Raw genomic sequence first — 18595 nt, 5'->3', positions numbered from 1 at the left:
AGGATCTCATCTCGGTACCTAATGGCAGTCAGGCTACCTCTGGCGAGCACATGGAGGTTGTGCGGCCCCCCAAAGAAATGCCACCCCACACCATGACTGACCCACCGCCAAACCGGTCATGCTGGAGGATGTTGCAGGCAGCAGAACGTTCTCCACGGCGTCTCCAGACTGTCACGTCTGTCACATGTGCTCAGTGTGAACCTGCTTTTATCTGTGAAGAGCACAGGGTGCCAGTGGCGAATTTGCCAATCTTGGTGTTCTCTGGCAAATGCCAAACGTCCTGCACGGTGTTGGGCTGTAAGCACAACCCCCACCTGGGGACATTGGGCCCTCATACCACCCTCATGGAGTCTGTTTCTGACCGTTTGAGCAGACACATGCACATTTGTGGCCTGCTGGAGGTAATTTTGCAGGGCTCTGGCAGTGCTCCACCTGCTCCTCCTTGCACAAAGGCAGAGGTAGCGGTCCTGCTGCTGGGTTGTTGCCCTCCTACGGCCTCCTCCACGTCTCCTGATGTACTGGCCTGTCTCCTGGTAGCGCCTCCATGCTCTGGACACTATGCTGACAGACACAGCAAACCACCTTGCCACAGCTCGCATTGATGTACCATCCTGGATGAGCTGCACTACCTGAGCCACTTGTGTGGGTTGTAGACTCCGTCTCATGCTACCACTAGAGTGAAAGCACCGCCAGCATTCAAAAGTGACCAAAACATCAGCCAGGAAGCATAGGAACTGAAAGTGGTCTGTGGTTACCACCTGCAGAACCACTCCTTTATTGGGGGTGTCTTGCTAATTGCCTATAATTTCCACCTGTTGTCTATTCCATTTGCACAACAGCATGTGACATTTATTATCAATCAGTGTTGCTTCCTAAGTGGACAGTTTGATTTCACAGAAGTGTGATTGACTTGGAGTTACATTGTGTTGTTTAAGTGTTCCCTTTATTTTTTGAGCAGTATATATATTTACTTTACATCTTTTCTTTGCATATCTTTTTTTTTTTTTCTTCTAAAAACTCAACCTCAAAACACTCTCCTGCAACCTGCCTCACCAATTAAAAAAAAATATATTATTTACCTAAAATCTGAAATCCTCAACAGAAGCTAGCCAGAGGTTAGCCAGAGGTTGGCCAGTTCACTGGCTAACGTTGGAGTTCAGCTAGCCAAGGTTGGCGGTCATCAGCTATCCCTTAACTCGAAAAGCTATCGCCAGTTTTGTACAGCGCGACTCAGACCAGAGCATACCGGACCTATTTTCTCTCCATATCCCCGGATTTCTACCGCAGGCTCTGGACATTTACACCTGGATCTTGCAGCTAGCTAGCTGCTACCCGAGTGACTATTGGCTAACGTCGGTCCCGGAGCTAACATCAATTATTTCCGGCGCTAGCCAGCTGAAGAGTTCCATCAGCCACTCCTGGGCTACAATCACCTATCCGGACCCGTTTTACTGCCGATGCGGAGCTCCATCGGGCCTTCACGACTGGACTACCGACGTTATCTGCCCGAGGGAGTTATCCAACTGGCCCCTCCGTCGCGACGTAACCTGAACGCCCATCTGTGGCCTGCTAATCGTTAGCTGTCTTATCGGCTGCTATCTGAATAGGTCTATCGGACAATTTTCCTGGGCCACTATAACTATAACTATTTTGCCAATTGGACTGGTTCCCCCTACCACACGGAACCCCACTAATCTACAGACGGAAATGCACGAGGTGGCTAAAAACAGACCTCCCTCCATCTTCTGCCAGCTTGCTACTTATGGCCCTTCTAGCTGTCTGAATCTCACGGGACCCTTATGATCACTCGGCTAAGCATGCCTCTCCTTAATGTCAATATGCCTTGTCCATTGCTGTTCTGGTTAGTGTTTATTGGCTTATTTCACTGTAGAGCCTCTAGCCCTGCTCATTATACCTTATCCAACCTTTCAGTCCCACCACCCACACATGCTATTACATCTTCTGGTTTCAATGATGTTTCTAGAGACAATATCTCTCTCATCATCACTCAATGCCTAGGTTTACCTCCACTGTATTCACATCCTACCATACCTTTGTCTGTACATTATACCTTGAAGCTATTTTATCGCCCCCAGAAACCTGCTCCTTTTACTCTCTATTCTGGATGTCATAGACAACCAATTCTCATAGCTTTTAGCCGTACCCTTATTCTACTCCTCCTCTGTTCCTCTGGTGATGTAGAGGTGAATCCAGGCCCTGCAGTGCCTAGCTCCACTCCTATTCCCCAGGCGCTCTCTTTTGATGACTTCTGTAACCGTAATAGCCTTGGTTTCATGCATGTTAACATTAGAAGCCTTCTATCTAAGTTTGATTTATTCACTGCTTTAGCACACTCTGCCAACCCGGATGTCCTAGCCGTGTCTGAATCCTGGCTTAGGAAGTCCACCAAAAACTCTGAAATCTTCATCCCTAACTACAACATTTTCAGACAAGATAGAACGGCCAAAGGGGGCAGTGTTGCAATCTACTGCAGAGAGAGCCTGCAGAGTTCTGTCCTACTATCCAGGTCTGTACCCAAACAATTTGAACTTCTACTTGTAAAAATCCATCTCTCTAAAAACAAGTCTCACCGTTGCCGCCTGCTATAGACCACCCTCTTCCCCCAGCTGTACTCTGGACACCATATGTGAACTGATTGCCCCCCCATCTATCTTCAGAGCTCTTCCAGCTCCTAAACTGGGACATGCTTAACACCCCAGCCATCCTATAATCTAAGCTTGATGCCCTCAATCTCACACAAATTATCAATGAACCTACCAGGTACCACCCCAAAGCCGTAAACACGGGCACCCTCATAGATATCATCCTAACCAACTTGCCCTCTAAATACATCTCTGCTGTTTTCAACCAAGATCTCAGCGATCACTGCCTCATTGCCTGCATCCTTAATGGGTCAGCGGTCAAACGACCTCCACTCATCACTGTCAAACGCTCCCTGAAACATTTCAGCGAGCAAGCCTTTCTAATCGACCTGGCCCGGGTATCCTGGAAGGATATTGACCTCTTCCGTCAGTAGAGGATGCCTGGTTGTTTAAAAAAAATGCCTTCCTCACCATCTTAAATAAGCATGCCCCATTCAAGAAATTTAGAACCAGGAACAGATATAGCCCTTGGTTCTCTCCAGACCTGACTGCCCTTAACCAACACAAAAACATCCTGTGGCGTTCTGCATTAGCATCGAACAGCCCCCGTGATATGCAACTTTTCAGGGAAGTTAGAAACCAATATACACAGGCAGTTAGAAAAGCCAAGGCTAGCTTTTTCAAGCAGAAATTTGCTTCCTGCAACACAAACTCAAAAAAGTTCTGGGACACTGTAAAGTCCATGGAGAATAAGAGCACCTCCTCCCAGCTGCCCACTGCACTGAGGATAGGAAACTCTGTCACCTCTGATAAATCCACTATAATTGAGAATTTCAATAAGCATTTTTCTACGGCTGGCCATGCTTTCCACTTGGCTACCCCTACCGCGGTCAACAGCACTGCACCCCCCCACAGCTACTCACCCAAGCCTTCCCCATTTCTCCTTCTCCCAAATCCAGTCAGCTGATGTTCTGAAAGAGCTGCAAAATCTGGACCCCTACAAATCAGCCGGGCTAGACAATCTGGACCCTTTCTTTCTAAAATGATCTGCTGAAATTGTTGCAACCCCTATTACCAGTCTGTTCAACCGCTCTTTCGTGTCATCTGAGATTCCAAAAGATTGGAAAGCAGCTGCTGTCATCCCCCTCTTCAAAGGAGGGGACACTCTTGACCCAAACTGCTACAGACCTATATCTATCATACCCTGCCTTTCTAAGGTCTTCGAAAGCCAAGTCAACAAACAAATTACCGACCATTTTGAATCCCACCGCACCTTCTCCGCTATGCAATCTGGTTTCAGAGCTGGTCATGGGTGCACCTCAGCCACGCTTAAGGTCCTAAACGATATCGTAACCGCCATCGATAAGAAACAATACTGTGCTGCCGTATTCATTGACCTGGTCAAGGCTTTCGACTCTGTCAATCACCACATCCTCATCGGCAGACTCGATATTCTTGGTTTGTCAAATGATTGCCTCGCCTGGTTCACCAACTACTTCTCTGATAGAGTTCAATGTGTCAAATCGGATGGCCTGTTGTCCGGGCCACTTGTAGTCTCTATGGGGGTGCCACAGGGTTCAATTCTTTTGCCAACTCTTTTTTTCTGTATACATCAATGATGTCGCTCTTGCTGCTGGTGAGTCTCTGATCCACCTCTACGCAGACGACACCATTCTGTATACTTCTGGCCCTTCTTTGGACACTGTGTTAACAACCCTCCAGACGAGCTTCAATGCCATTAAAACTCTCCTTCCGTGGCCTCCAACTGGTCTTAAATACAAGTAAAACTAAATGCATGCTCTTCAACCGATCGCTGCCCGCACCTGCCCGCTCGTCCAGCATCACTACTCTGGATGGTTCTTACTTAGAATATGTGGACAACTACAAATACCTAGGTGTCTGGTTAGACTGTAAGCTCTCCTTCCAGACTCACATCAAACATCTCCAATCCAAAGTTAAATCTAGAATTGGCTTCCTATTTCGCAACAAAGCATCCTTCACTAATGCTGCCAAACATACACTCGTAAAACTGACCATCCTACCGATCCTCGACTTCGGCGATGTCATTTACAAAATAGTCTCCAATACCCTACTCAATAAACTGGATGCAGTCTATCACAGTGCCATCCGTTTTGTCACCAAAGCCCCATATACTACCCACCACTGCGACCTGTACGCTCTCGTTGGCTGGCCCTCGCTTCATACTCGTCACCAAACCCACTGGCTCCAGGTCATCTACAAGACCCTGCTAGGTAAAGTCCCCCCTTATCTCAGCTCACTGGTCACCGTAGCAGCACCCACCTGTAGCACCCACTCCAGCAGGTATGTCTCTCTGGTCACCCCCAAAGCCAATTCATCCTTTGGCCGTCTCTCCTTCCAGTTCTCTACTGCCAATGACTGGAACGAACTACAAAAATCTCTGAAACTGGAAACACTTATCTCCCTCACTAGCTTTAAGCACCAACTGTCAGAGCAGCTCACAGATCACTGCACCTGTACATAGCCCATCTATAAATAGCCCAAACAACTACCTCTTCCCCTACTGTATTTATTTATTTTGCTCCTTTGCACCAGAGTATTTGTACTTTGCACACTCATCTACTGTCAAATCTACCATTCCAGTGTTTTAATTGCTATATTGTATTTACTTCGCCACCATGGCCTATTTATTGCCTTTACCTCCCTTATCTCACCTCATTTGCTCACATTGTATATAGACTTATGTTTCTACTGTATTATTGACTGTAGGTTTGTTTTACTCCATGTGTAACTCTGTTATGTGTCGAACTGCTTTGCTTTATCTTGGCCAGGTCGCAGTTGTAAATGAGAACTTGTTCTCAACTTGCCTACCTGGTGAAATAAAATAAAAAATAAAATAAAAAATGTCACAACTAGGGAAGTTCTGGATGCTCTCTTAATTATTGATGTAAAAAAATCATCTTGGGCAGACATGCTTGACCTGTGTCTTCTACGGCTTCCTGCACCTCTGATTGTGGAGCCTTAGACACATTTTGTATCTATCCATTCTCTTGGGTATTATTCCTAAGGTGTGGAAGGTGGCCCTTCTTCTCCCACTCCACAAAGGTGGTGAGCCCTGCGATCTTAATAATTATCGCCCAATTTCAAAACGTTCATGTCTAGCGGAAATATTAGAACTCTTGATACGTTCTCAACTGCGGTCCTTTTTTAGATGGAAAATGTATTCTGAATGCTCACCAGTCAGGCTTTAGGCCAGGACATCAATGTCATAGTTATTCATAAATTACATAGTTGACACACTATACAGGAAACAGCACTGCTCTGCCCTCTGATTCAGAGGTTAAATGCGGAAGACACATTTCAGTTGAATACATTCAGATGGACAACTGACTAGGTATCCCCATTTCCCTTTATATTGATATGTGGAAAACATTCAATACAGTTGATCATGCACTCTTGCTATGGAGACTATCCAACATTTTTCTAGACCAAGCAGCCTGCCGCTGGTTAAAGAAATTACCTGCACGACAGAAGTCAATGTACAGTATATCTGCTGATGGCGTTCTTTTAAAGGTCCCAAACAGTCATTCTGATTACCATGTAAAATAGCCTTTTGAGTGGCTAAAATATCTCCCATAATATTTTATGGGGATAGAAATTCCTTCTTTATCATCGAAAAATTACTTTTTCTCTCATGGCTAACTACCAGGAAGTTTGAAAAGATGGACATTCATCAGGTTTACGTGACTGACAACTGTTTGAAACGCCTATGTCAAGTAACTTGGATGCAGTGTTGCAGCAAAATAATTTCAAGTAAATTTGGTAATGCACAAATCAAATCATCAAATCAAATTTTATTGCATTTTTACATTTTACATTTTAGTCATTTAGCAGACGCTCTTATCCAGAGCGACTTACAGTAGTGAATGCATACATTTCATACAATTATTTTTTTATTTTTTTTCTGTGCTGGTCACCCACACATGGTTAGCAGATGTTAATGCGAGTGTAGCGAAATGCTCGTGCTTCTAGTTCCAACCATGCAGTAATATCTAACAAGTAATCTAACAATTTCACAACAACTACCTTTATAGGAATGAATAAGAATATGTACATATAAATATATGGATGAGCGATGGCCGAACGGCATAGGCAAGATGGTATAGAGTACAGTATATACCCTACATTACTCATCTCATATGTATGTAAACATTATATAAAGTGGCATTGTTTAAAGTGACTAGTGATACATTTATTACATCCAATTTGTAATTATTAAAGTGGCTAGAGATTTGAGTCAGTATGTTGGCAGCAGCCACTCAATGTTAGTGATGGCTGTTTAACAGTCTGATGGCCTTGAGATAGAAGCTGTTTTTCACTCTCTCGGTCCCAGCTTTGATGCACCTGTACTGACCTCGCCTTCTGGATGATAGCGGGGGGAACAGGCAGTGGCTCGGGTGATTGTTGTTCTTGATGATCTTTTTGGCCTTCCTGTGAGATCAGGTGGTGTAGGTGTACTGGAGGGCAGGTAGTTTGCCCCCGGTGATGCGTTGTGCATACCTCAATACCCTCTGAAGAGCCTTGCGGTTGTGGGCGGAGCAGTTGCCGTATCAGGCGGTGATACAGCCCGACAGGATGCTCTCGATTGTGCATCTGTAAAAGTTTGAATGTTTATGCGTGACAAGCCAAATTTCATCAGCCTTCTGAGGTTGATGAGGCGCTGTTGCGCCTTCTTCACCACGCTGTCTGTGTGGGTGGACCATTTCAGTTTGTCCGTGATGTGTACGCCGAGGAACTTAAAACTTTTCACCTCCACTACTGTCCCGTCGATGTGGATAGGGGGGGTGCTCCCTCTGCTGTTTCCCGAAGTCCACAATCATCTCCTTTGTTTTGTTGACGTTGAGTGTGAGGTTATTTTCCTGACACCACACTCCGAGGGCCCTCACCTCCTCCCTGTAGGCCGTCTCATCGTTGTCGGTAATCAAGCCTACCACTGTAGTGTCATCTGCAAACTTGATGATTGAGTTGTAGGCGTGTATGGCCACGCGGTCATGGGTGAACAGGGAGTACAGGAGAGGGCTGAGAACGCACCCTTGTGCTGCCCCAGTGTCGAGGATGGAGATGATGTTTCCTACCCTAGTCCCTCATTATAAGTATCTAGGTATTTGGATTGATGATAAGCGGTCCTTTAAAACACACATTGATAAACTGACTAAAAAGTTGAGAGTAAAGATTGGTTTCTTGAAAATAGGAGGAAGATTTTTCAAGCGACACTTCTCCCAGTAATTGACTATGGCGACTCAATCTACAGTACATGCACAGGTCAGCCTCTGTGTTAAAACCTATAGATTCAGTCTACCACTCCGCATTGATTTTATCACTAGTGATAATTTCCGTATTCATCATTGTCTCTTATATAGTTTTGTTGGCTGGGAGTCTCTGACTACCAGAAGAGAGTATCATTGTCTCTTATATAGTTTTGTTGGCTGGGAGTCTCTGACTACCAGAAGAGAGTATCATTGTCTCTTATATAGTTTTGTTGGCTGGCAGTCTCTGACTACCAGAAGACAGTATCATTGTCTCTTATATAGTTTTGATGACTGGGAGTCTTTGACTACCAGAAGGGCCCAACATTGACTATTATTCGTATCTAAAGCAGTTCTCCAGAATATCCCATACTACCTCACCTCACTTCTAAATTGGAAATCTAGTAATTATAAGACTCAAGACTGGTTGGTACTAGAGGTTCCACAGGTCTCCTCTGAGTTAGGGAAGTTACTATGCCCTTCAGTCCTGGAATGTCCGACTTGCCTGACTTGTTTGTCTCATGTGCCAGTTCAGTTGGTCTTGCATCTGTGCTTCTGCATGGGAACAGAAAGAAAAGACAAAAGGACTGACTGCAAGGGGCGCAGGTAGCAGGTAACCTAGTGGTTAGAGTGTTGGGCCAGTAATCGAAAGGTTGCTGGATCGAATCCCCGAACTGACAAGGTAGAAATCTGTCGTTCTGCCCCTGAACAAGGCAGTTAACCCACTGTTCCCCGGTAGGCCGTCATTGTAAATAAGAATTTGTTCTTAACTGACTTGCCTAGTTAAATAAAGGTTAAATAAAAAGTTGTGGTCAATGAATGTTGTTCAGTTTGTTGGAATAATAGCCTACAGTTAAAAGTTCAACAAGTGACTTTGCCACCAGGTTACTGAGTCATTCTGGTCTTACAGTATGAACAAGTCATGTAGACCAATAGAAACGGCGGAGTACATCACTTTTAATTATTTGATAACATAACAGTTTGTGTACACAAGTACAAAGAATGTGATATACAGATATGTGTTGGCGCTTTGTGTTATGGGGATGTGTGAAACTTACTCCTCAGCCTGAACTGTCCCCATTTGCGCAGCTGAATGTTAACTTTTCAGTGGCACCAACTGGTAAGACCGATGCTTCAGGAGAGCGGTCACATGTGCTAGCAAGGGAGAGGCCTTGGGTTTTGAGCCTTGTGGGAGCTGAATCAGGAGGAAGTGGTAGTCGCTAAGCAAGCAGTGTGATGTCCTTTACATATTTGTTTTTCTTACTGTATACATGTTCTATGGATGATGCATGAATCAATAATTGATCAAGTCCTTTGGAATTCTTTACATAATGTGGTGGGTCAGGTTATTATACCAAATCAAAGCCAGTATTATGTTAGTTGATAACTCCAATTGGAGTTTCTAATGTTCAAAACAGCAGGGTTAGTGGGTTCAAGTCAAGTGCCAATGAACAGCCTGTGTTATGATTATTTCCTTCGAATCAAGTGAGCATCTGAGTTTAATATGAATGAGATATAATATTAACTCAGGGACCACCTGTCTTAAAATACCTCCAGCAATGTAAACATGAGTCAGCGCACAGAATCAGCATGGGTTATCATCATAGTGTTATTGCCGCTGTTTGTGGTTTTATCGTTTTTACATTGACACAGCAGCACTCTCTTTACATTTCCTGTTGTTCCCTGGTGTTGGAGATTAGTAAATATTATTCTTACTTGTGTCTATTTTTACATCCTTTAAAGGGGAAATCTGCAGTTCATCAATAAACCAAGCAGTCGCACCACCACCTTTTTTGGGTAAACTGCTTAGGGATGGGGCTGGAGGAATGTAACTACTCTCAGATTCATAGACGGGGCTATGGATGCAAGGACTGACCATACATGAAATCAAAATGATAGTTTTGACTAGGGTTGCACATTTTGGGGAATATTCAGAGGTGGAAACTTTCCGTGGGAATTGACGGGAACATATGGGAAGTAATGGAAATATATGTAAAATAATATAAATACCATTTAAATGTAGATGTTTGTTGCATTGGATATATTTACCATATCATATGGAGACAGAAACATAAACCTTTTACCTTATCATAAGTAGACATAATTGCAAATGATTAAATCCTTCCAATATAAATTTAAAAAAAACAATTTAGTTACGAATTGAACTTTAACTCTTCACATGGGGTTATTTCACTGAACAACAAAAGAAAGGGAATATTGAATGATCCCCAATGATCCATTGCATCTCCCAAAAATGTTTTCAACATACATCTGTAAAATGATAGTCTAGAAACTAAAGCTTTAGTTGTCTTCCTCTCAGGCTTCCATGTCTTCTCCCTGGACCTCCTCAATGTCCACCTCTTGAACATCAGACTCTGAGGCCTCATCTTCACTGTCGCTTTTCAACCTTGTTGAGAATGCCTCGTTGTCAGGCCCAAAAAGCCTCAAATTTGCCTGGATGGCCACCAATTTTTCAACCCTTGTATTGCTCAGCCTGTTGCGTGCTTTGGTGTGTGTGTTTCCAAACAAGGACTAGTTGCGCTCTGAGGCGGCTGATGTTGGTAGGATTTGGAGAATGATGGTGGCAACAGGGGAAAGAGACTCAGATCCACAAAGTCACTTCCATCAGGTGGCTGATGAGATATGTTGGCACGACTGCCATATTGCATCTCCAACCCAAAGCCCTTGCTTGGAAGTATACATCGCCAGACTGCCAAGAACCTTGCCCTCATCCAGGCCAATGTGGCGAGACACGGTAGTGATGATACCATAGGCCTTGTTGATCTCTGCACCAGACAGGATGCTCTTGCCAGCATACTTGGGGTCCAACATGTACGCTGCGGCGTGTATGGGCTTCAGGCAGAAGTTTTCATGCTTTTTGATGTAATTCAGAACTGCAGTTTCCTCTGTTTGGAGCAACAGTGAAGTGGGCAGGGCAGTACAGATTTATTCTCTTAAATTCTCTTACCTTCTGAACATCAGACAGGATGGCATTGTCTCCCTCAATCCGTGCAATGGATAGTGCTATAGGTTTCAGGAGTTTCAGGCTGCTTACCACTCTCTCCCAAAATACATCATCCAGGAGGATCCTCTTGGAGACTCCTTCCCTTCCAGGAGACTGTCAAACATGATGACAACACCACTCCCAACGGGTGTTGCTAGGCAGCTTCAATGTGGTGCTCTTATTCTTCTCACTTTGCTTGGTGAGGTAGATTGCTGCTAAAATGTGATGACCCTTCACATACCTAACCATTTCCTTGGCTCTCTTGTAGAGTATCCATTGTTTTCAGTGCCATGATGTACTTGAGGAGCAGATTCAATGCATGAGCAGCACAGCCAATGGGTGTGATGGGAGGGTTGGACTCCTCCACTTTAGACCAATACCTTCTGGGTTCCAAGGTCATTGATGACTGCCTTCAGCTCATCTGCAATGTAGAGACTGGTGTTTCTGTTGTCCCTTGTGTCTGTGCTCTTGTAGAATACTGTTTGAGGGGTGGAGATGATGTCGTTAATTATTCCTTGCCCACGAATATTCGACCACCCATCAGAGATGATTGCAAAACTTTCTGCTTTCTCTATGATTTGCTTGACATTCACTTCAACTCTGTTGAACTCTGCATCCAGCAAATGAGTAGATAAAGCATGTCTAGTTGGAGGGGTGTATGCTGGTCGAGGGAACATTCAGAAATTTCTTCCATTACACATTGCCTGTGAGCATCAGAGGTGAACCAGTTGCATACACAGCCCGAGCAAGACCTTCATCAGCATTTCTCTGACTACGTTCCTCCATTGAGTCAAAAGAATATATGATTCCAGGAGGACCATGAGCTGTTGCTATCGATAAGGTGCCTGATTCATCATTTTCACCTCAAACAAAAGTAGAGGGACTTTTATCAGCGGTTGCTTGTTGTGAGCGCTGAGGGAACTTTATGCACTTGGCCAGATGATTCTGCATCTTTGTTGCATTCTTCACATATGATTTTGCACAGTATTTGCAAATGTACACAGCTTTTTCTTCTACATTAGCTGCAGTGAAATGTCTCCACACATCAGATAGTGCCCGTGGCATTTTCCTGTAAAGATTAGAAAAAAATGAGTAAAGAAAAACAAGTACAATTCCATGTACAGATAAATTGTTAAGCAGTTAGATTAAACAACTCCTTTGTAAGATGCATGTTTTAAAATGAAACATGTATGGAAACTGTATTTCATATAAAATACACTGCTCAAAGAAATAAAGGGAACACTTAAACAACACAATGTAACTCCAAGTCAATCACACTTCTGTGAAATCAAACTGTCCACTTAGGAAGCAACACTGATTGACAATACATTTCACATGCTGTTGTGCAAATGGAATAGACAACAGGTGGAAATTATAGGCAATTAGCAAGACACCCCCAATAAAGGAGTGGTTCTGCAGGTGGGGACCACACACCACTTCTCAGTTCCTATGCTTTCTGGCTGATGTTTTGGTCACTTTTGAATGCTGGCAGTGCTTTCACTCTAGTGGTAGCATGAGACGGAGTCTACAACCCACACAAGTGGCTCAGGTAGTGCAGCTCATCCAGGATGGCAAATCAATACGAGCTGTGGCAAGAAGGTTTACTGTGTCTGTCAGCGTAGTGTCCAGAGCATGGAGATGCTACCAGGAGACAGGCCAGTACATCAGGAGACGTGGAGGAGGCCGTAGGAGGGCAACAACCCAGCAGCAGGACCGCTACCTCCGCCTTTGTGCAAGGAGGAGCAGGAGGAGCACTGCCAGAGCCCTGCAAAATGACCTCCAGCAGGCCACAAATGTGCATGTGTCTGCTGAAACGGTCAGAAACAGACTCCATGAGGGTGGTATGAGGGCCCGACGTCCACAGGTGGGGGTTGTACTTACAGCCCAACACCATGCAGGACGTTTGGCATTTGCCAGAGAACACCAAGATTGGCAAATTCGCCACTGGCGCCCTGTGCTCTTCACAGATGAAAGCAGGTTCACACTGAGCACATGTGACAGACTCTGGAGACGCCGTGGAGAACGTTCTGCTGCCTGCAACATCCTCCAGCATGACCGGTTTGGCGGTGGGTCAGTCATGGTGTAGGGTGGCATTTCTTTGGGGGGCCGCACAGCCCTCCACGTGCTCGCCAGAGGTAGCCTGACTGCCATTAGGTACCGAGATGAGATCCTCAGACCCCTTGTGAGACCATATGCTGGTGCGGTTGGCCCTGGGTTCCTCCTAATGCAAGACAATGCTAGACCTCATGTGGCTGGAGTGTGTCAGCAGTTCCTGCAAGAGGAAGGCATTGATGCTATGGACTGGCCCGCCCATTCCCCAGACCTGAATCCAATTGAGCACATTGGGACATCATGTCTCGCTCCATCCACCAACGCCACGTTGACCACAGACTGTCCAGGAGTTGGCGGATGCTTTAGTCCAGGTCTGGGAGGAGATCCCTCAGGAGACCATCCGCCACCTCATCAGGAGCATGCCCAGGCGTTGTGGGGAGGTCATACAGGCACGTGGAGGCCACACACCCTACTGAGACTCATTTTGACTTGTTTTAAGGACATTACATCAAAGTTGGATCAGCCTGTAGTGTGGTTTTCCACTTTAATTTTGATTTTGACTCCAAATCCAGACCTCCATGGGTTGATAAATTGGATTTCCATTGATTATTTTTGTGTGATTTTGTTGTCAGCACATTCAACTATGTAAAGAAAAAAGTATTTAATAAGATTATTTCTTTCATTCAGATCTAGGATGTGTTGTTTAAGTGTTCACTTTATTTTTTTGAGCAGTATATATTCACCCCACCGAGTATTGTAATCAAAACTTACCAGAAAGCATGTAGTCCTTGGCTCAGACAGTATAGTAGTGTGGGCTCAATAGCATCTCATTAGTGTGCAAGATCTTGAGAATCAGCTGTACATGTGATGGAAGAGTGCACTGCACATGGGATGGAAGAATACACTGTGCATGCAGAGGGTTGCAATTCCATTGAATTGGGGATAGTTTAACCAAAATATGCCACAAGACCTAGAATTGCCTTGTATATCCCAGAAAAATTGATTCACTGTTATAAGCTCACTTTTTTGATGACTTTAAGCAAAATTCCCCAAATTCCCGGGCTTAACTTCCCATGGAAAAATTCCGGAAATCTACCGGAAAGTATCCGACCCTTTGCAACCCTAGTTTTAACCATGTTGTGAAGGTGTACAGTGTTTGTTTACAATTTACAAACAATGGAGTTAAACAACATTATATTTTATATTTCTGATGGGGTTAAACAGACTGTAGTTAACCGGTACTGGTAGTGTTTGAGGAATTACAAAGGAATACAATCAAGCAATTATTTTTACACAAAAGTACATACAGTATCTCAAAACCCAACCTCCCAGAACCCATCACTGGGGGCTTTCCCATGCAGTCTGTCCAATACAGCTTTGCCTCAATTCTTTGGAACTGTTTCCATGGTGCATCCATTCACTAGGTACTACAGTATTTTCCCCCACATGTTATCAGTAATAAACCCAGCCAATTCTCCAGTCTTCTGGAAATGAGATGTCCTCTGAGAGTGTACACTACAGAAGAGTGGAGGGCCAGACAGATAGAACCCCAGCAGTAACATTCCATGTCTCTGTTGGGGTTGTCACAGTAACCAACAGGCATAGGCCCTTGTATTAACAGTAGTGGATGTTTGAAATGTGTATTATGAGTTAAGTGAAACTTGATTGCTAGTGCATGTGATTGATAGTACTGTAATTCCCTGTTTCCATGCTAAAGCATGCATTTTCTGTCACTACGTAGAAATACTTTTTTACTACACAGTCTCAGATTTAGTAAGCCTCGGAGGGGACAGTATACCTGTGTGCCTCTAACCTGACCTGTACTGTCAGATCTACAGTATGACTGTATTACTATGGCTCCTCCCATTTGTGTCTGTATGCAAAATGACCAGGCCAAACACTAGAGAAAGACTAAATTGTTTCCCCCTTTGTCCTTCTGCACTGGCAGTTTGTCAATCTTGGAGCCAGCTAAATAGCTGACCTTTCAATGGAATGGGGCTGGCTGTGGGATAACGTTGGTGCTGTTTGCATTGTTGGGATACTTGGTTTCCTTCCTGGTCATCTTGAGAGGTTGTGTTCAAACCTTGCATCATTTCTCTTAATGGGGGAGATGCCATTTATATTTCTGTCTTGGGATGGAATACTGACTAACAGTGAAACCCATTCCTCTTTCTCGCTGCATTTTCTGGTGGTTGTTGTGTTTATTAAAATGCCCCTCTAAACCAAATATGTGTGCTGTGTTTTGGGTTGTTCCCCATAAAAGGTAATTACAGGCTGAACATTTGAATAAAAAACGTTACAGCACTTATTCTTTTAAAATTTAAACATGGTGGAAATATTAAAGAAAACTAGAAAGCAAATAGACAGAGCAATTGCTTTGTGAGAGCATTTCCCCACCACTCTCTGAATTTCAGATTTGTGCAAGTATGTTATTTATCCAGGGCCAGAAATGTCAGGTATTACTGATATCCTGTCCAGTGGCTAGGAGGGAGCTGATATTCATTTGACCACCTCCACAGACCTTTAGGTGAGACCTAACAGCCGTACAGGCCTGCAGCTCATTTGTCTTCCGTCCTGTTTATGACAATTCACTGCAAGAAAGACTGTATACCTCACAGCCGTGACGAACACTAAGCTGGAATTATCTTGGCTAATTTGTATTGAGGTCATCACATATTTCTCCTTGCATGCTGACACCTTGGTAGTGTAAAACAAACCTTACTCCTGACTGCTGCATTTAAGCCAAGGTGTAGCCTGGCATGACCCAGATTGACTGTGTTTAGTATCGAGTGTATAAAGCAGCAGCAGTCATGGGGCGGCAGGGTAGCCTAGTGGTTAGAGCGTTGGACTAGTTACCGAAAGGTTGCAAGTTCGAATCCCCGAGCTGACAAGGTACAAATCTGTCATTCTTCCCCTGAACAAGGCCACTTTTCCTAGGCCATCATGGAAAATAAGAATTTGTTCTTAACTGACTTGCCTAGTTAAATAAAGGGGGGGGAAAAAAGGAATGTAAAACTGCTGAGGTTTGATAAAACATTTGCCACTCTAGGCGTCCCTTTAAGTGCAACCACTAGAGATTATAGGGGGAGGGGAGGTTAGCCGCTCTCTGATGCCCATCAGGAGTCCTCTTCAGTGTTTCCCCTAGGAATTTTTCAGCAGAGGTGGCAAAGTAAGCATGAGGGGCGTGGCCAATGGCGAGGTCTCTGACCAAACATTTTAGAGACCGTCCTCTAGGCCGCAGAGCCAAAAATGTTAGTTTTAAAGCTAGTTTCTTACAATTATACACATTTGCCATGGGGCTGAGAGAAATAATGGCAGTTATAAAGCTAATTTCCGGCAATTCTACAAATTTTGCCATGGTTTATGCTGTGTTCTTATGCTATATGAGTAACTCAATCATTCTAACAAAACCAGCGTTCATCGTGTGGCCATTTGGAAAAAGCCTAGGAGTTAAGAGGAATGGTTTTAGTTTTGCTGATCTTTTATATATATATATATATATATATATATATATATATATATATATATATATATATATATATATATATATACTGCTCAGAAAAATAAAGGGAACACTTAAACAACACAATGTAACTCCAAGTCAATCACACTTCTGTGAAATCAAACTGTCCACTTAGGAAGCAACACTGATTGACAATAAATTTCACATGCTGTTGTGCAAATGGAATAGACAACAGGTGGAAATTATAGGCAATTAGTAAGACACCCCCAATAAAGGAGTGGTTCTGCAGGTGGTGACCACAGACCACTTCTCAGTTCCTATGCTTCCTGGCTGATGTTTTGGTCACTTTTGAATGCTGGCGGTGCTTTCACTCTAGTGGTAGCATGAGACGGAGTCTACAACCCACACATGTGGCTCAGGTAGTGCAGCTCATCCAGGATGGCACATCAATGCGAGCTGTGGCAAGAAGGATTGCTGTGTCTGTCAGCGTAGTGTCCAGAGCATGGAGGCGCTACCAGGAGACAGGCCAGTGTATCAGGAGACATGGAGGAGGCCGTAGGAGGGCAAAAACCCAGCAGCAGGACCGCTACCTCCGCCTTTGTGCAAGGAGGAGCAGGAGGAGAACTGGCAGAGCCCTGCAAAATGACCTCCAGCAGGCCACAAATGTGCATGTGTCTGCTCAAACGGTCAGAAACAGACTCCATGAGGGTAGTATGAGGGCCCGACGTCCACAGGTGGGGGTTGTGCTTACAGCCCAACACCATGCAGGACGTTTGGCATTTGCCAGAGAACACCAAGATTGGCAAATTCGCCACTGGCGCCCTGTGCTCTTCACAGATGAAAGCAGGTTCACACTGAGCACATGTGACAGACTCTGGAGACGCCGTGGAGAACGTTCTGCTGCCTGCAACATCCTCCAGCATGACCGGTTTGGCGGTGGGTCAGTCATGGTGTGGGGTGGCATTTCTTTGGGGGGCCGCACAGCCCTCCATGTGCTCGCCAGAGGTAGCCTGACTGCCATTAGGTACCGAGATGAGATCCTCAGACCCCTTGTGAGACCATATTCTGGTGCGGTTGGCCCTGGGTTCCTCCTAATGCAAGACAATGCTAGACCTCGTGGCTGGAGTGTGTCAGCAGTTCCTGCAAGAGGAAGGCATTGATGCTATGGACTGGCCCGCCCGTTCCCCAGACCTGAATCCAATTGAGAACATCTGGGACATCATGTCTCGCTCCATCCACCAACGCCACGTTGCACCACAGACTGTCCAGGAGTTGGCGAATGCTTTAGTCCAGGTCTGGGAGGAGATCCCTCAGGAGACCATCCGCCACCTCATCAGGAGCATGCCCAGGCGTTGTAGGGAGGTCATACAGGCACGTGGAGGCCACACACACTACTGAGCCTCATTTTGACTTGTTTTAAGGACATTACATCAAAGTTGGATCAGCCTGTAGTGTGGTTTTCCACTTTAATTTTGAGTGTGACTCCAAATCCAGACCTCCATGGGTTGATAAATTGGATTTCCATTGATTATTTTTGTGTGATTTTGTTGTCAGCACATTCAGCTATGTAAAGAAAAAAGTATTTAATAAGATTATTTCATTCATTCAGATCTAGGATGTGTTATTTTAGTGTTCCCTTAATTTTTTTGAGCAGTATATATATATGAAAAAAACTGTACATACAGTATACTGCTTTTTATTCAAATCAAAGTGTATTTGTCACATGCGCTGAATACAACAGGTGTAGACCTTACAGTGAAATGCTTATTGCATGTGCAATTTAAAACAATACTGTGTTCGTTGTTTGCTGTAACTTTGTTGTTTTAATATCGCAAACGGATGTGGCTGTTTCACCAGTAAGGATTACAGCTTTAGACTACTAACTTGGCATTTTGTAATAGGTTAATATAGGGGCTGGTCCTGGGCCAGCTAACAAGCAGCTAACAAGCAGCTAACAGCAGGGGTGCACAGAACTACGTGTTTTAGTGTGACTCGGTCAGAGGAAAACAGTTCTGCATTGAATGACTGAAATTAGTTAAACCTTCACGTTCATGCTAAACTAACTTCTATGTGGAAAATACAACCATATGTGACAACACTGCATTCATAGAGTTGCAATTCAAAAATATTTACCGGACAACCAGAGTTGGTTTTCTCATTAGAGTTCAGATTGGAAATTCAACACATT

The 18595-nt window shown here is 44.4% G+C and overlaps 1 protein-coding gene across 1 annotated transcript in view; it reads left to right on the top strand.

Annotated features, from left to right (window-relative positions):
- LOC106571355 (rho GTPase-activating protein 18) overlaps positions 1-18595 on the top strand; it is a 67328-nt gene that overhangs the window by 29005 nt on the left and 19728 nt on the right. The window lies entirely within an intron of this gene.

The sequence above is a fragment of the Salmo salar genome, chromosome ssa15 (assembly GCF_905237065.1).
Source record: "Salmo salar chromosome ssa15, Ssal_v3.1, whole genome shotgun sequence".
Lineage (NCBI taxonomy): Eukaryota > Metazoa > Chordata > Actinopteri > Salmoniformes > Salmonidae > Salmo > Salmo salar.
The sequence above is the reverse complement of the archived record's forward strand: the minus strand, read 5'-3'. Positions and strand labels throughout refer to the sequence as shown.